The sequence below is a fragment of the Corvus moneduloides genome, chromosome Z (genome assembly GCF_009650955.1).
Source record: "Corvus moneduloides isolate bCorMon1 chromosome Z, bCorMon1.pri, whole genome shotgun sequence".
Classification (NCBI taxonomy): Eukaryota; Metazoa; Chordata; class Aves; order Passeriformes; family Corvidae; genus Corvus; species Corvus moneduloides.
Genome location: NC_045511.1, coordinates 64,389,041 through 64,403,098, shown reverse-complemented (window position 1 = coordinate 64,403,098; position 14,058 = coordinate 64,389,041). Strand labels below are relative to the sequence as shown.

At 41.8% G+C, this 14,058-nt stretch overlaps 1 long non-coding RNA gene across 1 annotated transcript; it reads left to right on the top strand.

Moving 5' to 3' along the window:
• The first annotated feature begins 249 nt into the window (after window positions 1-249).
• LOC116438433 lies at window positions 250-6,197 on the top strand. Its single transcript, XR_004237733.1, has 2 exons — window positions 250-289; window positions 5,908-6,197. It is a non-coding gene; the product is annotated as an uncharacterized LOC116438433 (long non-coding RNA).
• Window positions 6,198-14,058: the final 7,861 nt, after the last annotated feature.

The window sequence follows — 14,058 nt, the reverse complement described above, 5'->3', positions numbered from 1 at the left end:
ATCCACACTTAAGAACAGACAAACTCCCCCCCAAGCTCTCTCTCGTTTCTGGTGCTGGCACAGGTGGCTGCAGGGCCTGAGCAGGGCCCAGTGGGCCCGGCCAGGCCCTGCTCAGGCCAGGCCAGGCCGGACCACGGCTCCAGGATGACCCCCCAGCAGGGCTGTGAGCAGCCAGAGCGGATCAGAACCTCCCCCCCTCCACTGCGGCCAAGATTTCAGCAAAGCGGCACCGCTGTCCGGCAGAGGCCGGGTGACCAACAGCGATAAGCCACACAGCTGCAAGGCCGAGGTGAGATTAACCCTTTTATTGCTGTGAAGAGCTGAAAACCTGAGGGAAGAGAGAGAGGAGATGCTTAAAGCTGAAATTCTGTTGTGAAGCTATGATATATCAGAGTATCCTGTTGTAATTCCATGAAGATATGGGGGGTGGAGTGTTCAACTCGTGAGCAAAAGCACCTGTGCTGAGATAGGCAGATGCTGACGCAGCTGTAATTTCATGAGAAGTTTGGACAGGGAGAGATGGAAACGATGAGGACTTTTGCTCCAAACGGGAAAGGAGAAAACCTCAGTTTCTAGAGATGCTCCCAGAGATAGTCTTAATGATGAAGATGAGGAAGACCCCTTGCTCCCAGGGAAGCAAAAGGGCCTCTGTTTTTGTTTCTGAAAGGCTCAACCTTAAAATTGTACCCCAAAAAACTTCAAGAGTGGACCCTCAAAAGCAGTTGTGGGAAAAGCTGCAAGTCGGGGGAAGGGACTCACATGCGGGCAGAGAACCAACCCGGGTGGCTGTCTTGTTGTGATAATGTTTTCATAGCACGAGCAAGAAGAGACTTCTCTTTCTAAATGGACTGAACGAGGTTATTATGAAAGTGGTGAACAGACTGAACATCTTAAGGGTTGTCTTTTTACATTGTCAGTGGAAGAAGGGAGGAAGGTGGGGGGAGGAGGAGAGTTCTGAAGGTGGTAAAATTTTTTTTTCCCCTCTTTTAGGTCTGTTAATAAACTTCTTTATATTCTTTCAAGTTTGGTGCCTGCTTTGCATTTCTCCTAATTCTTATCTCACAGAAGGTAAACAGTAATGAGTATTTTGGACCAAACCACTACAGGCCAGTTCTGTTTAATTTCTTTATTGACAGCCTGGACAAAGAGGTTGAGTGCTGCATCAGGCAATTTGCAGGCAAGTTGAGTGGGAGTGCTGATCTCCTGGAGGGTAGGAAGGCTCTGCAGAGGGATCTGGACAGGCTGGATCATGGGCCAGGGCCAGTGGTGTGAGGTTCTACAAGGCCCAGTGCCGGGTCCTGCCCTTGGGTCACAACAACCCCAGGCAGTGCCACAGGCTGGGGCAGAGTGGCTGCAAAGCTGCCCACAGGAAAAAGACCTGGGGGTGCCGGTACCAGCAGCTGAACATGAGCCAGGGTGTGCCCAGGTGGCCAAGAAGGCCAATGGCAATCTGCCTTTTCAATAAACAGTTCCTTTTCTCCACAGCAAGCGTTTGATGTAGTCATAAAATTATATGTATTACAGTTCATTTGTATTAAGAGGATGCATGAGGAAAACTCTCGAAAGCTTCTTTAGTGATTGTTCCCTCCCCTTTCCTTTCCCACCATCTCCATAAAATAATGTTGTCCACTGCTGTAAAATCTGTTAGTGTTGTTCTGTATTCTATGTCCAAGAGAAAACATAATACACGTTAATCAAAGACAACTCTGTTAATCATAACCTACCTTTCATTATAACTCTTTCACCCTTGTTTGGAGTGTTGTTGACTTCTCTAAGTAATGAATAGAAAGTCTTTGATTTTTTTTTTCAAACAAATAAAACCATTCAGTAAAAATGTACTCAGGAGGTTGTAATACCTGTTCTTCTCGTCAATTTGCATCTTAACAAAGAGACACATCAATATAAAAACATACATGTGGAGTCTTTTTACTAAATTGTGAGAGGGAATTGGTGAGCAATCTGAAAAAAACAACAACAAAATCCTTTTTGCTGTTTTTCCAAGGTTGTTCTTACTTATGGTGATTGCACATACATAAAAATTAGCCCTTTTTTTAGGGACGTCATCTAGAATTCCATGGAAGTTTGAAGTGCAATGGCTGCTTACCTGTTTATAACCTACCTTCCTTACTCTGTGCACATGGATCGTGGTCTCTGGGCACACTTTCAGGATCACTCTTCCCTAACAGAGTTTCAAGGAAAAATGTGGTTCAGGGCAGTATAGGATAACTTGGACTTACTTGGAAAATAGCCAGCTTGGACTGAACCTGGTATTTACTCACTGTGTGGAGGAATGTGGGAAGGAAAACCTGAATGAGACAAAGAGGGTGTTTTTTTCTCTTAGGTGTGGACTGTGTATTTCTACAAAGAGACCTATTCCTGAAATCTGGGAATATTCCCATACATGGAAAATATGGAAGTTTCTTATGGATGGTACACAGATTGTGCAATGAGCTCAGTTGAAATACGTAGAGATTACAGATACAGTAATGACTTCACAGTTAATGTCAGCCTGATTGCCAAGGTCTTGTAAGAAGGCTGACAGTTCATATATCTGACAAGATTAGCATGACTGACTTATTAGTCACAACACAATTCCCTCTCAGTTGTCCTCCTTTTTCAAGTCTGGAGCACGTACAAAGGACATCAGACCTACCAAAATCAGATGCCGTTTTCAAGTACTTTGGAACTGAACCCAGAGATAGTTCACCGTCAGATTCTCTCTCTTTCCAAAACAACACAGATCAAAAATTAATAAAAAGGGCAAGAAAGCACCATTCTGTGAAAATAAACTCCTACATAATTCAGTTTCTCTGTAATGTTCCTACCTTGCCAAATGCCACTATCACCTTGAGTAAATTTAGACATGGCTTATAACATAGATGAATATCAGAGATCTTTCTCATGTCTCCCTGAATAAAGAATTTTACACTGTATCACTGAAGGTTTTCTAGACCTTTGAAAAGTTAAGTGTCTCACTCAGGCACAAAAAGAGATCAGAATAATAGCAGACCATGATCCAGCTTGCTGAAGTCAGAGACTTCATAGGGTCGTTGACAAAATTAAGAGTAGGACTACCTTGTCTCTAAGACATTTGGATGAAAATATCTTTTTAAAGATGAGTGCCTCAGCAATTATTTTGTAGAACAGCATTAGTATTATAATTGCTTATGTAAGCTCTGTTGCAGTGCAGCGAGATGAAACAAGTGCTTGATGATAAAAGGACACTTCCACTGGGCACAAAGAGAGAGTATGACAAATACATCACACTTAGCCTGCAGATCCCAGTGCACAAAGCAAAGCATGCTGAAAAACTACCACAGATGCAACAAAAAACAACAAATGAAAGCACAGTGGATAGGCATGGGTGGATGAAATGAGGAAAGTAGAGCATTAAAGATGATCCTTACTGCTTTCAGAAACAAGTCAAGACATAATTATCAGGCTAACATTTTCAAAGTGTAAAGTGATGTGGAGCATCCATCTGGATATACTGAATCTGAGTTTTCAAAGTGCTGAAGATGAGCAATTCAAAGGCAAACATAGCATGACAAAAACCAAATCAATCTACTTACTGCTGAGAGCACAAGGAATTTTTAACTATTTCCAGCTGAGCGCCTATTTTCCAACTACTTACAATTCCAAGAAAATGATTTATTAGAGTCCCGTTCAGCAATAAGGAGTCTATTAAATGATATGGAGTAACTTAAGCAATCAGAAGAAGTCACGTTATTTTAACATGACAGCTCCTAAAAAAATGATACAAATCTCCTGTTTGCACAAAAGCATTGAAGTTACTTTACTAGTTATTGTGATTATGTTAATTCAGCAAAATAAATTTTACAAGCAAAGTGATTTTAAGGAAATAACAAGAAATAAATTAACATAGAAAAACCTAACTATTTAAGGGTTATTCTTGCTGTTATTATAGTGGGTTTTTGTCCAGATTTAAATTTGAACAAAAAAAAGTGGCCTAATATGCACATACATTGGTATGACATGATATGATATGATATGATATGATATATTTTGTAGAATTCAAGAAAACTTCAAACAACAAACTTTCAGCATCAAACTCATAGCTAAAGTGACAAATAATGGTAATTGGGAAAACACTTCAAACTGTGAATTGCAAACCACGTTGCCAAAAAATGGCTTCTACAGGATAATTAATATGTTGGTTTAGTTTTCTGTTGTTCTTTTGGAACTGATAAAAAATAGGAAAAAAAGAAAGGGGAAGGGGAAGAGGAAGGGAATTGTGACTGTTTACTCCATTCAGTAAATATTTCATTAGAGAAAGAGGTCTTTCAAACTGCCCAATTAGGGCAATTTCACTATACAAATCTTCAGAATTTAACTGATTTCTTTTGTTGAGCATATTGTGTCTCATCACTAGTGGTGTTCCCTAGGAAACAGTGTTGGGCCTGGTCCTTTTTAATATCTTTATTGATGATCTGGATGAGAGGCTTGAGTATACCATTAGCAAATTCACCGATGGCACCAAGATGGGTGGGAGTGTTGATCTCCTGGAGGGTAGGAAGGCTCTGCAGAGGGATCTGGACAGGCTGGATCATGGGCCAAGGCCAGTGGTGTGAGGTTCTACAAGGCCCAGTGCCGGGTCCTGCCCTTGGGTCACAACAACCCCAGGCAGTGCCACAGGCTGGGGCAGAGGGGCTGCAAAGCTGCCCATAGGAAAAGGACCTGGGGGTGCTGGTGCCAGCAGCTGAACATGAGCCAGGGTGTGCCCAGGTGGCCAAGAAGGCCAATGGCATCCTGGCCTGTACCAGCAACAGTGTGGCCAGCAGGACCAGGGCAGGGATTGTCTCCCTGTACTCAGCACTGGTGAGGCCACACCTGGAATCCTGTGTTCAGTTCTGGGCCCCTCAATTCAGGAAGAACATTGAGGTGCTGGAGCAAGACCAGAGACGGGCAGTGAAGATGGTGAGGAGTCTGGAATGCTTGTCCTGTAAGGAGTGCCTGAGGGAGCTGAGGTGGTTTAGCCTGGAGAGAAGGAGGATCAGGGATGACCTTATTACTCTCTACAACTCCCTGAAAGGAGACTGTACCCAGGTGTGAGGCAGCCTTTTCTCCCAGGCAGCTATGAACAGTATAAGAGGACATAAGCTTCTCTAAGGGATGCTTAGGTTGGACATTAGGAGGTATTTCTTCACAGAAGGGGTGATTGGGCACTGGAATGAGCTGCCTGGGGATGTGGGAGAGTCACTGTCCCTGGAGGTGTTTAAGGAAAGACTGGATGTGGCACTCAGTGCCATAGTCTGGTTGACAAGGTGGTGTTCGGTCATAGGTAGGACTCAATGATCTCAAAGGTCTTTTCCAACGTAGATGATTCTGTGATTCTGTATTTCCTAGCACATACACTCAGAAATCCCATGTTCTGAGATTTTGTGCCTTGATCTGTCCAGGTTGAATTCTTTGCTGTTTTCTGCAACTCATGAAGATATGTAATGCCATTAGATCTGAACACTAAGTGACCAACTCACCACTGAAAATAATTTAACCAGGCAAATATCTCCCTGTATGTATCTCCTTACCTTCCTGTAAACACAACGTAAGAAGCCAGTAGAAAGGATTATCAGCCCCAAATTATCCACATACTCTTTCACTTCAAAGGAAGAAACTTTTATATGATTATTTTCAACATACAAACTCTACAAAAAAAAAAAATCTTACATTATTCACTGGCTTGGGATGGTGTCACAGTAACTTTAACTACTGTTGACTTTTACATTCACGAAATTCGAGACTAAGAAAATCAGTGCTACAACAGACTATCCCTGACATTAAATTTTCCTTTTCAACATAGAATGTACTTTTATTTTCAAGAAAACATGTCATCGCAATCTGAAAGTAACAGCATTTAAATGTAATCAGGATTTCTTTTGACTGCAGTTGACACAAATGGAATAACCTACAGAAACATTAGACAAAAAGAAGTACCCCAATATCAGCTGACACTGGGAAGATTATACAACGTGATTTCCTGTGATGTGACTCCTGCTTTGACGAAGAACGTTTGACTCCTTCCTGCTGGTTGATTGCATGAGAACCGCCACATTCGTATCTTTATATGGTCTCCAGACAGAGAGAACCTGGAGAGCTGGAGACATCTCTGGAAATTCTAAAGTGAACCTACAACTGAATGTATTTGCTTGAAATACAGTATTCTGCTACACATTTGACCCCAGCTCCTCTCTGTTTTTTAGCAAGTGAAAAGAGTACACAAGTAAGGGGATGTATACACACACATGCTCTGATCCATCTGAATTTATGTGCAGATTGCTTCTTGAATACTTTCTGCTACTGCCATGGGAAAGAGTTGCCTTCTGCTGGTGTCTGATACTGACCAGCAGTGCGGGGTCATTTTCATATAGTCCTTTTGCTAGCACGGGACAAAATAAACCACTCACTTAGTTAGAATACTTTATATTTCATAAGTCAAAAACCTTACTATGCAAATTTACTGTACTGCAGTTAAGTCCTGATGCGTGGAGGGATTTTATGTCCTTTTGAATGACAAAGAGTTTCCACTGCTGTTTCTCAGAAGATTTTGTCTCTCCAAAGGTTATTTTCAGAAGGATTTATTTGTTTGTTCTAATAGGACATTTCTATCAGAACAGTGAAATTATGCTTAAACTGCCCCGCGGAAACTTAATTATAAAATTTGCTAAAAGAACAAGTTGAAGTCCTGCTTGCTGCTGGTGACTACAAATTTCTAAGGCTGGAAAAGTCAGGTGCTCCAAGCCCAGCAGCATTTCCACAACAACACTGAGTTTAAAAAACCTCCTTTAAACCTAAAAAAAACTATAAGGCAATTTCTTTTGTTTTTAATTCTGTTTCCTACTATGCAGTTTACTGATCTCTACCTAAAGGATTTCTAAGAAGCTAATTACCAGGAAGACTAAAGCTCTAAAGTAAAGCCTTGAGTCTTCTCCTTTGCCTACGGCAATTAATAAACTAGAAATCCTTACTGCATCTACAGCACAGTTCCCTCACCAGTGCTAGATTCACTCCTGTTGAGAAGTAAGCATGATCACCCTAAGGCCTAAGAACTGTGTCGTGGGTACAGGGACTATGGGATGGAGCTTTCAGTGTGGTCTATTCCATACCACTCACGTCACTGCTGGAGGGGCATGGCCTCGAAAGGAAAAATACTACGGGCAGAAACAGAAGTGGCACCATCTTTAGCCAGGGCGCACAGAAGGGTGTGTGCCGGACCAGAGTCAGGACTGCACTGCCACTGGGCACCAGGATAGAGCTATCACAGCTGTTGCAGCCATCGGAGCCACCGCCCTGGAGCTGCTGGCTGCCACTCTGCTGCTGCCACTGCTGCTGTGGAGAGAGAGCCCCTGCACCCACACCACTGCCGCCACTGTGGCAGCAGAGAGAGAGAGAGAGAGAGAGGGAGAGAGCGCCTGCACCGGTGCTGCTACCACCACCAGAGCGAGCATCTCGGCACCACAACTCCTTATTTGGAAAAACTAGCTTCCCAGGTTTTGTTTTGTTCCTGTTTCCCACTGTTTCTGGGCTGGAGAGGGGGAGATTGAGCCACGAGAACCTCCCTGGCATGCTGCCTCTGTTTTGCTGGGTGCCATGTGGTGATTGTAACCATTTCGCCTGTGTTTAGAGATCGCGCTGATTGCTGCCCAGGGGGATGTTCGGTGGTGAATACCCTTTTGTGGGTAAAACTCTCTCCTCCTCTCTCTCCCTCTTGTACACTCTTTCTTATTAATATCGTTGTGATTATTGCAATTTTTTCAGTTAACTGTGATTCCAATTATAATTTCTCCTAGGTTCCCCCATTATCAGAAGGGGCAGGGGGAAAGGGAGACAGCTGCAACAGGTTTAATTTTTCAGCTGGGTTTTAAACCAGCACAAACCGAAGCACTGAAAGGCATAAATAGGACTAAATTAATTAAAAGGTAGAAAAGAAGGCACTAAAAATGATGGTAAGCACTATGTGTCCTGTGAACTGTCGGCAACATCCTTCGCAAGATATACTGAAACAATGACCATATAACTGTACAAACTTCTTGCATAATTTGCACTAAAATATAGTTTCTTGTATACTAACAGCTGTGTATGAGATTTACTTACCACACTGACTGAGCATTCACCTGGCTCCTCTGCACTGCACTGCTTTCATTTCCCCTCCGAGGTCCGAGCAGGCTTTTTCTGCAGTTAATGCACTGAGACAGATGCTTGGGTGTCTGAGGCTTTCCTGCAACCATGAAAATTTGGTATATGACTTCCAGTGCAGCTTGAACCAAAGCCCAAAGGCCAAACTTCAAGTCTCAAAATAATATTGCCATGGGCATTTTTCAAACACCAGCTTTTTTCTTGCAGCTAAAATTTTTGGCATACATTTCATTGCTGTTCAGGGAGGGCTGTAATTTGTAAGCCAGCCCTTCATCTATATTTGTTGAGATATGGCAACCCGCTGATGTTCACCCTGTTCTTCCTGGGTTAATATATCCTTTGACTTCTTTCCTTCCCCAGCTCTTGCAGAAATTCTGTCTCTCTCAGAAGTAGTTTCAAAGGAGAAAGAATACGCAGAATGAAAGCTCCAAGAGTCAGGTTTATCTTGAAGTAAACCTGATGAGATACAGCTGCAGACCCTGAGGAAATTGATGGGAAAAGTGACTAAGCTATCCATCATATTTGAGGAGTTGTGGCAATCCACTGACTGGTAAATCAGAAATATAATCTCCATTTTTAGAAAGGAAAATAAGGAAGACCCAGGGAACTAAGGCCAGTCAGTCTCACCTCAGTGCCTGGCAAGGTCATGTAGCAGATCCTCCTGGAATGGAGGTACAGGGTGATTGGTGACAGCCAACATGGCTTTACTAAGGACAAATTTTGCCTGACAAATTTGGAGGCCTTCTATGACTGGGTTATAGCAGTGGTGGATGAGGGAGGAACGACTGACATCACCTACCTGGACTTGTGCAAAGCGTTTGGCACTGTCCCACATGGCATCCTTGTCTCTAAACTGGAGAGACACAAATTTGGTGGGTGGAACACTATGTGGATTTGGCTGGATGGTAGCACTCAGAGAGTTGTGGGAACAGCTTGATGTCTAGGTGGAGACCAGTGATGAACAGCATTCCTCAGGGGACCAGCGCTATTTAATATCCATGTCAGTGACGCATACAGGGGGAGCACCCGCAGCAAGTTTGCTGGTGACACCAGTCTGTGTGCAGCCAATGCACTGGAGGGCAGGGATGCCATCCAGAGGGACCTGGACAGGCTGGAGAGGTGGGCCTGTGCAAACCTCTGGAAGTTCAACAAGGTCAGATACAAGGGCCCCCCTCTCTGTTGGGTCAGTCCCAAACATGGATAGGGGCTGAGTAATGAGTGAATGGAGAGCTACCCTGCGGACAAGGGCTGTTGTTTGGTAAGAAGCTTGACATGACCTAGCAGAGTGAGCTTGCAGCCCAGAAGGCCAGCCATATCCTGGGCTGCATCACAAGAATTGTGATCAGCAGGTTGAGGGAGGTGATTCTGCCCCTCTATTCCACTCTTGTGAGACTCAGCCTGTAGTACTGGATCCAGCTTGGACATGGACCTGTTGGAGTGAGTCACCACAATGGTGACCAGAGGGCTGGAACACCTCTCTTATGAAGACAGGCTGAGACAGTTGGAGTTGTCCAGCCTGGAAAAGAGAAGGCTCAAGGAAGACCTTCTAGCAGCCTTACAGTACCTAAAACGGATCTACAAAAAAGGACTTTTTGCAAGGGCATGTGGGAAAGGGCAAGGGCGAATGGTTGAAGAGACTAGATTTAGAATCATAGAATTTATTTAGAATCATAGAATGATTTGGCTTGGCAGAGAGCTTAAAGATAATCTAATTCCAATTTCCCTGCCGTGGACAGGGAAACCTTCCAGTGGACCACGTTGCTCAGATCTCCATTCAGCTTGGCCTTGAACACCTCAAGGGATGGGGCATCAACAGTTTCTCTAGACAACCTGTGCCAGTGTCTCCCCACCCACCCTCATAGTAAATAATCCTAATGTCTAATATAAATCTCCTCTCTTGAAGTTTGAAGCCATTCCCCCTTGTCCGGTCACTACATGCTCTTGTAAAACATCTGTCTCCATCTTTCTTGTAGGCTCCTTTCAAGTACTGGAAAGAAGGCTAAATATTAGGTATCATGAGATTTTAAAATATTTTAAAAGATGAGCTCTTTCCTGGAAGCACTTACAGTGCATTACCATTGTATTTTTCAACTTTTTCATCACATTCTTTTGGAGTAGAATCCTAGTTCACAATTTGATGTTATTCTAGTGTGTGTAGGCGACTAAAAAAGCTGAGGCTTAGACACAGACCATGCTAAAGCTCCAAATCCTGTGATAAAATTTCTGAGAACAAAATGGGAATACAATGATTGTTTAGTTCCGCTTAGAAAGGATGCCAAGGGGACTGAGCATTTTCAAGCTCTTGAAATAGCCCAGAAGGTCAGATCATATGCCTATAACTCATTTTTGAATTGCATAGCCAATAATTCTGAATGCTTTTCTCAATTTCACTCTTCAGATCTTTGGCTATCTAAGTTAACATATTTCCTCGAACTTGCTGAACATCTTCTAAATTAGTATTCACCCACTCATTCATTTCAATGTGCTACCAAGACATTCGGGATCCAAAATAAATTTGTCATTTGCTATCATTATCTTCTATCAAGAAAACGTTCTGCTTCATTATGTCTTCATTAAAATAAATCTCCAAATGGTGTGTGGGTGAACAGTGCCCTTCAGTTTCATTTATGTCATTTGTGAAGAGTGGTAAAGAGCCACTGTCTGCAAGAATCAATAATTTTATAATTACATACTTATTAGTGTGGCTACTTGTATGATATATCACATAATGAGGCATCCTGAGGAGTTGCTGGAGCAGCAGTAGAATGTTATCCTATAATTTTTGCTTTGTTCACCACCACCTTGTATTAATACATACGCACTTTGTGCAGAATGGAGGTTAAACAATGTTACTCCAACGTGGCAAGAAAATACTATCATCTTCATTTGGAGAACAAATTATTACTATTATGCTAATAAAATGGTACTAGTTTAACATAGTTTTACCTCTTAATTTTTCCAAGATGATAAGACATGATTGCCAGTACAGTGAGGATCCAGTCTTTTCACATAGTCCTAGAGGTCAGATGCTGGTGCTACTGTGAAGTAACTCTTGCTCTGAGGTGGAATTGCCATGTAGCTATTAGTGCATCAAAGAGCAATATTAAATTCTTTCCTTCCTGTGCAACACCCAATATCAAGTCACATCTGGAAACAATAATTCCTGATCCACAGCTCAAAAATCTTGGAAATATATATCAGGTCTAGTTCAAATACCTCTTAGTCATTTGCCTTAAGCAGCGTCCATTTCTGAGTCAGCAGGTGGAAAGCTATTACGGAAATCAGAAGTAAAAAAGTAAGCCTCCACTCTGGATTGTATATGTATTTATCTTCTCTATGAGCATTTAAAGATTAGTTACTGAATACAATTTTGCTCATGAAGACATCATCCTTCAACACAAACCTCATCCCTGCTATGCTGATATTCTCTGACAGACATTTTTAAATGCTTTGCAGAAACTCAGACATTTTTAGTCTTTGTGCAAATTTAATTCATTTTTTATTACGATCAGAACTCCTTCTCATATGAGGCTAAAGAAGGGTGCTGTAAGAAATATATGTTGTTCATACTTATCCTTGACATTTTGTGTAATTAGGAAGGAAAACTGTTAGCAGTCATACTGGTCTAGCTTTTTTCATGGACTCCTAATTGGTTGAATATTCAAGAAAAGGAAGAACCATTTTTAAAATCATTACCACGCCATGCACCTGGATTTATACAGCTGCTGGCTCATGATTGTACTAGTTTGAAAACAAACTAGTGGGAGGCACCAAGTCAGAATAACAATGTAATAGGGAAATCTAAAAAAAATAAAGGCAGAAAACACTGGTTCAAACTGACAGCGTCAGGATACAACCTGACTCCCTGTTAGGCAGGGTGGTGGTAACAGTCCGATAAGATGGTGGCTGCAGTCCTCCTGAAGTGGTGGATGTGGTTCTGTTAAAGCGGTGATCCTGTAGAAAGGGTCTGCTCTTCCTCAGAAGGTCCAGTGGTGGCTGGGTAGCTCCTGTCCTCTGGGAATCCAGTGGAAAGGTTATCTCTGGTGTTCAGAAACTCAGATTATATCCAGGATGGAATGCTTGGTTCCTCCCTCTGGGTGGAGCATCTCACAATGGGATGATGAGTCATGAGGCCAAGTGTTGATGGGCCCATTAACAGAAAGATAGTCTGGAGGGAGTCATCTCTGAGTCATGCAGCAAGGCATTGATGGGCCATTAACAGAAAGATAGTCTGGAGGGAGGAGGCAAGGAAACACTGCCCCACCTTGTTTCAACAGCTCATGAGGATGGTAATAGAATACACTGCAACCCAGGACAATGATCGTTTCACAGACATGCCATCGTACTTTCTAGGCAAATGAGAAATTCTGGAAAAAATTTTTTTAAAATGTATCTGCCTGTGATGATTTTCAGAGCTTGGCTTTCCTTCAGCCTTCTGTGAGTAGTACATAACGACCAGTTAAATCTCAATTTGTGAAACACATTTTCTGCCACCTTCCCACTCTGCTTGCCTACCTTCTTACAACATAAAATATCTGCAGCCAGAAAAATGTGCAATCCTAGTATGAAATATTTACACTACTTAAAACAAGAAAAAAATAATCAAATACTTTCTCATTGATAGAAATTCCTCCAAGTAGGATGAGGACACAACATCTTCCAAGGTTCATTAAAATAAGTGACAATATATGCATTATTTTTACTGGGGCCAGGTACACGATTTAGAAAAAAATCTAGAACATAGAGTTCTACATCCAAGGTTTTAAATGCATAAAAGGTAAACTATTATCAAGGATTTCTGATACGTTTTCATAATTATTTTTTTATGTTAATTTGACACAGATGAGTTCTGATATCAACAGTGAAAAATGGCTGATAAAGCAACATTTACTTGAGGTGGAAAAAAACTGGGTTTTGGTAGAAAAAAATGTTATGCAGCATTAGAGGGCTATAAGCTAGGAAACAAAATCCCATCTGCATCTGTTGTCTTCCTCCCAGGTGTGGTCCCACTTACTCCAACAAAGATAAAAATCCCATTGATTTGGCACAGGATTTCATTTCATTAAGAAAAAAACAAACCAAAACAAAACCCCAACAGCCACCGACACCCTCCCAAAACAAACAAACAAAAAAACCAAAACCCAAACAAACAACCCCCCCAAATGTCCTCTCTTTGTTAACTTTAGACCAAATCCAGACCATTTTATCTACAACTAATGTATTTTAACCCATAATTCAACAATTCTAAAAAGGCTCAGTTGAAGGACACATGGAGAGGAATGACTGATTTGATAAGGTTTAGGATGTCTTTGGTAAGACTGTAGAAAAACCTGTGCAAACAGAAGATAAAGCATCTACTGGCAATATTCTGGGAATTCTAAGTAGTTAAGATGGATCCCTCTGTGCATTCGGAACCAGCTACTGGAATAGAGCTAGATATGACTTTAAAGTTATAAGAGTGGGTTGGATTAATTAAATATACCAATGAGGATTCTGGTAGTTTAAATCTACACTGGATTAAACAGCATCTCTGAAAGAAAAGACATTAATGCTATTAAACCAGTATCATGGCCCCAGATATAAAATCAGCACACATCAGCTCTGCCCTTGAGGACAATCAGTGCTTTTGTCAAGTCTGGCTCAGTGGAGGAATTTCTTTGCATATCATATATTTTTTCTTAGCATATATGCTACTTTATATAGCACATATGGAAGTTAAACTTTGAGGTCAGATGTCTGGAGGCACATGTTCCAGGCTATAAGAAAAACTTCTGCGATTTTGGGTGCTTGGTAACAGTAAAATATTTACAGAAATAAGACACAGCTTTGTGCATTTTCTTCCACATGCTTTGTCACTTCACTGAACTTAGAAAGGCTACAATTTTTATTTGATTATTTTCTCAT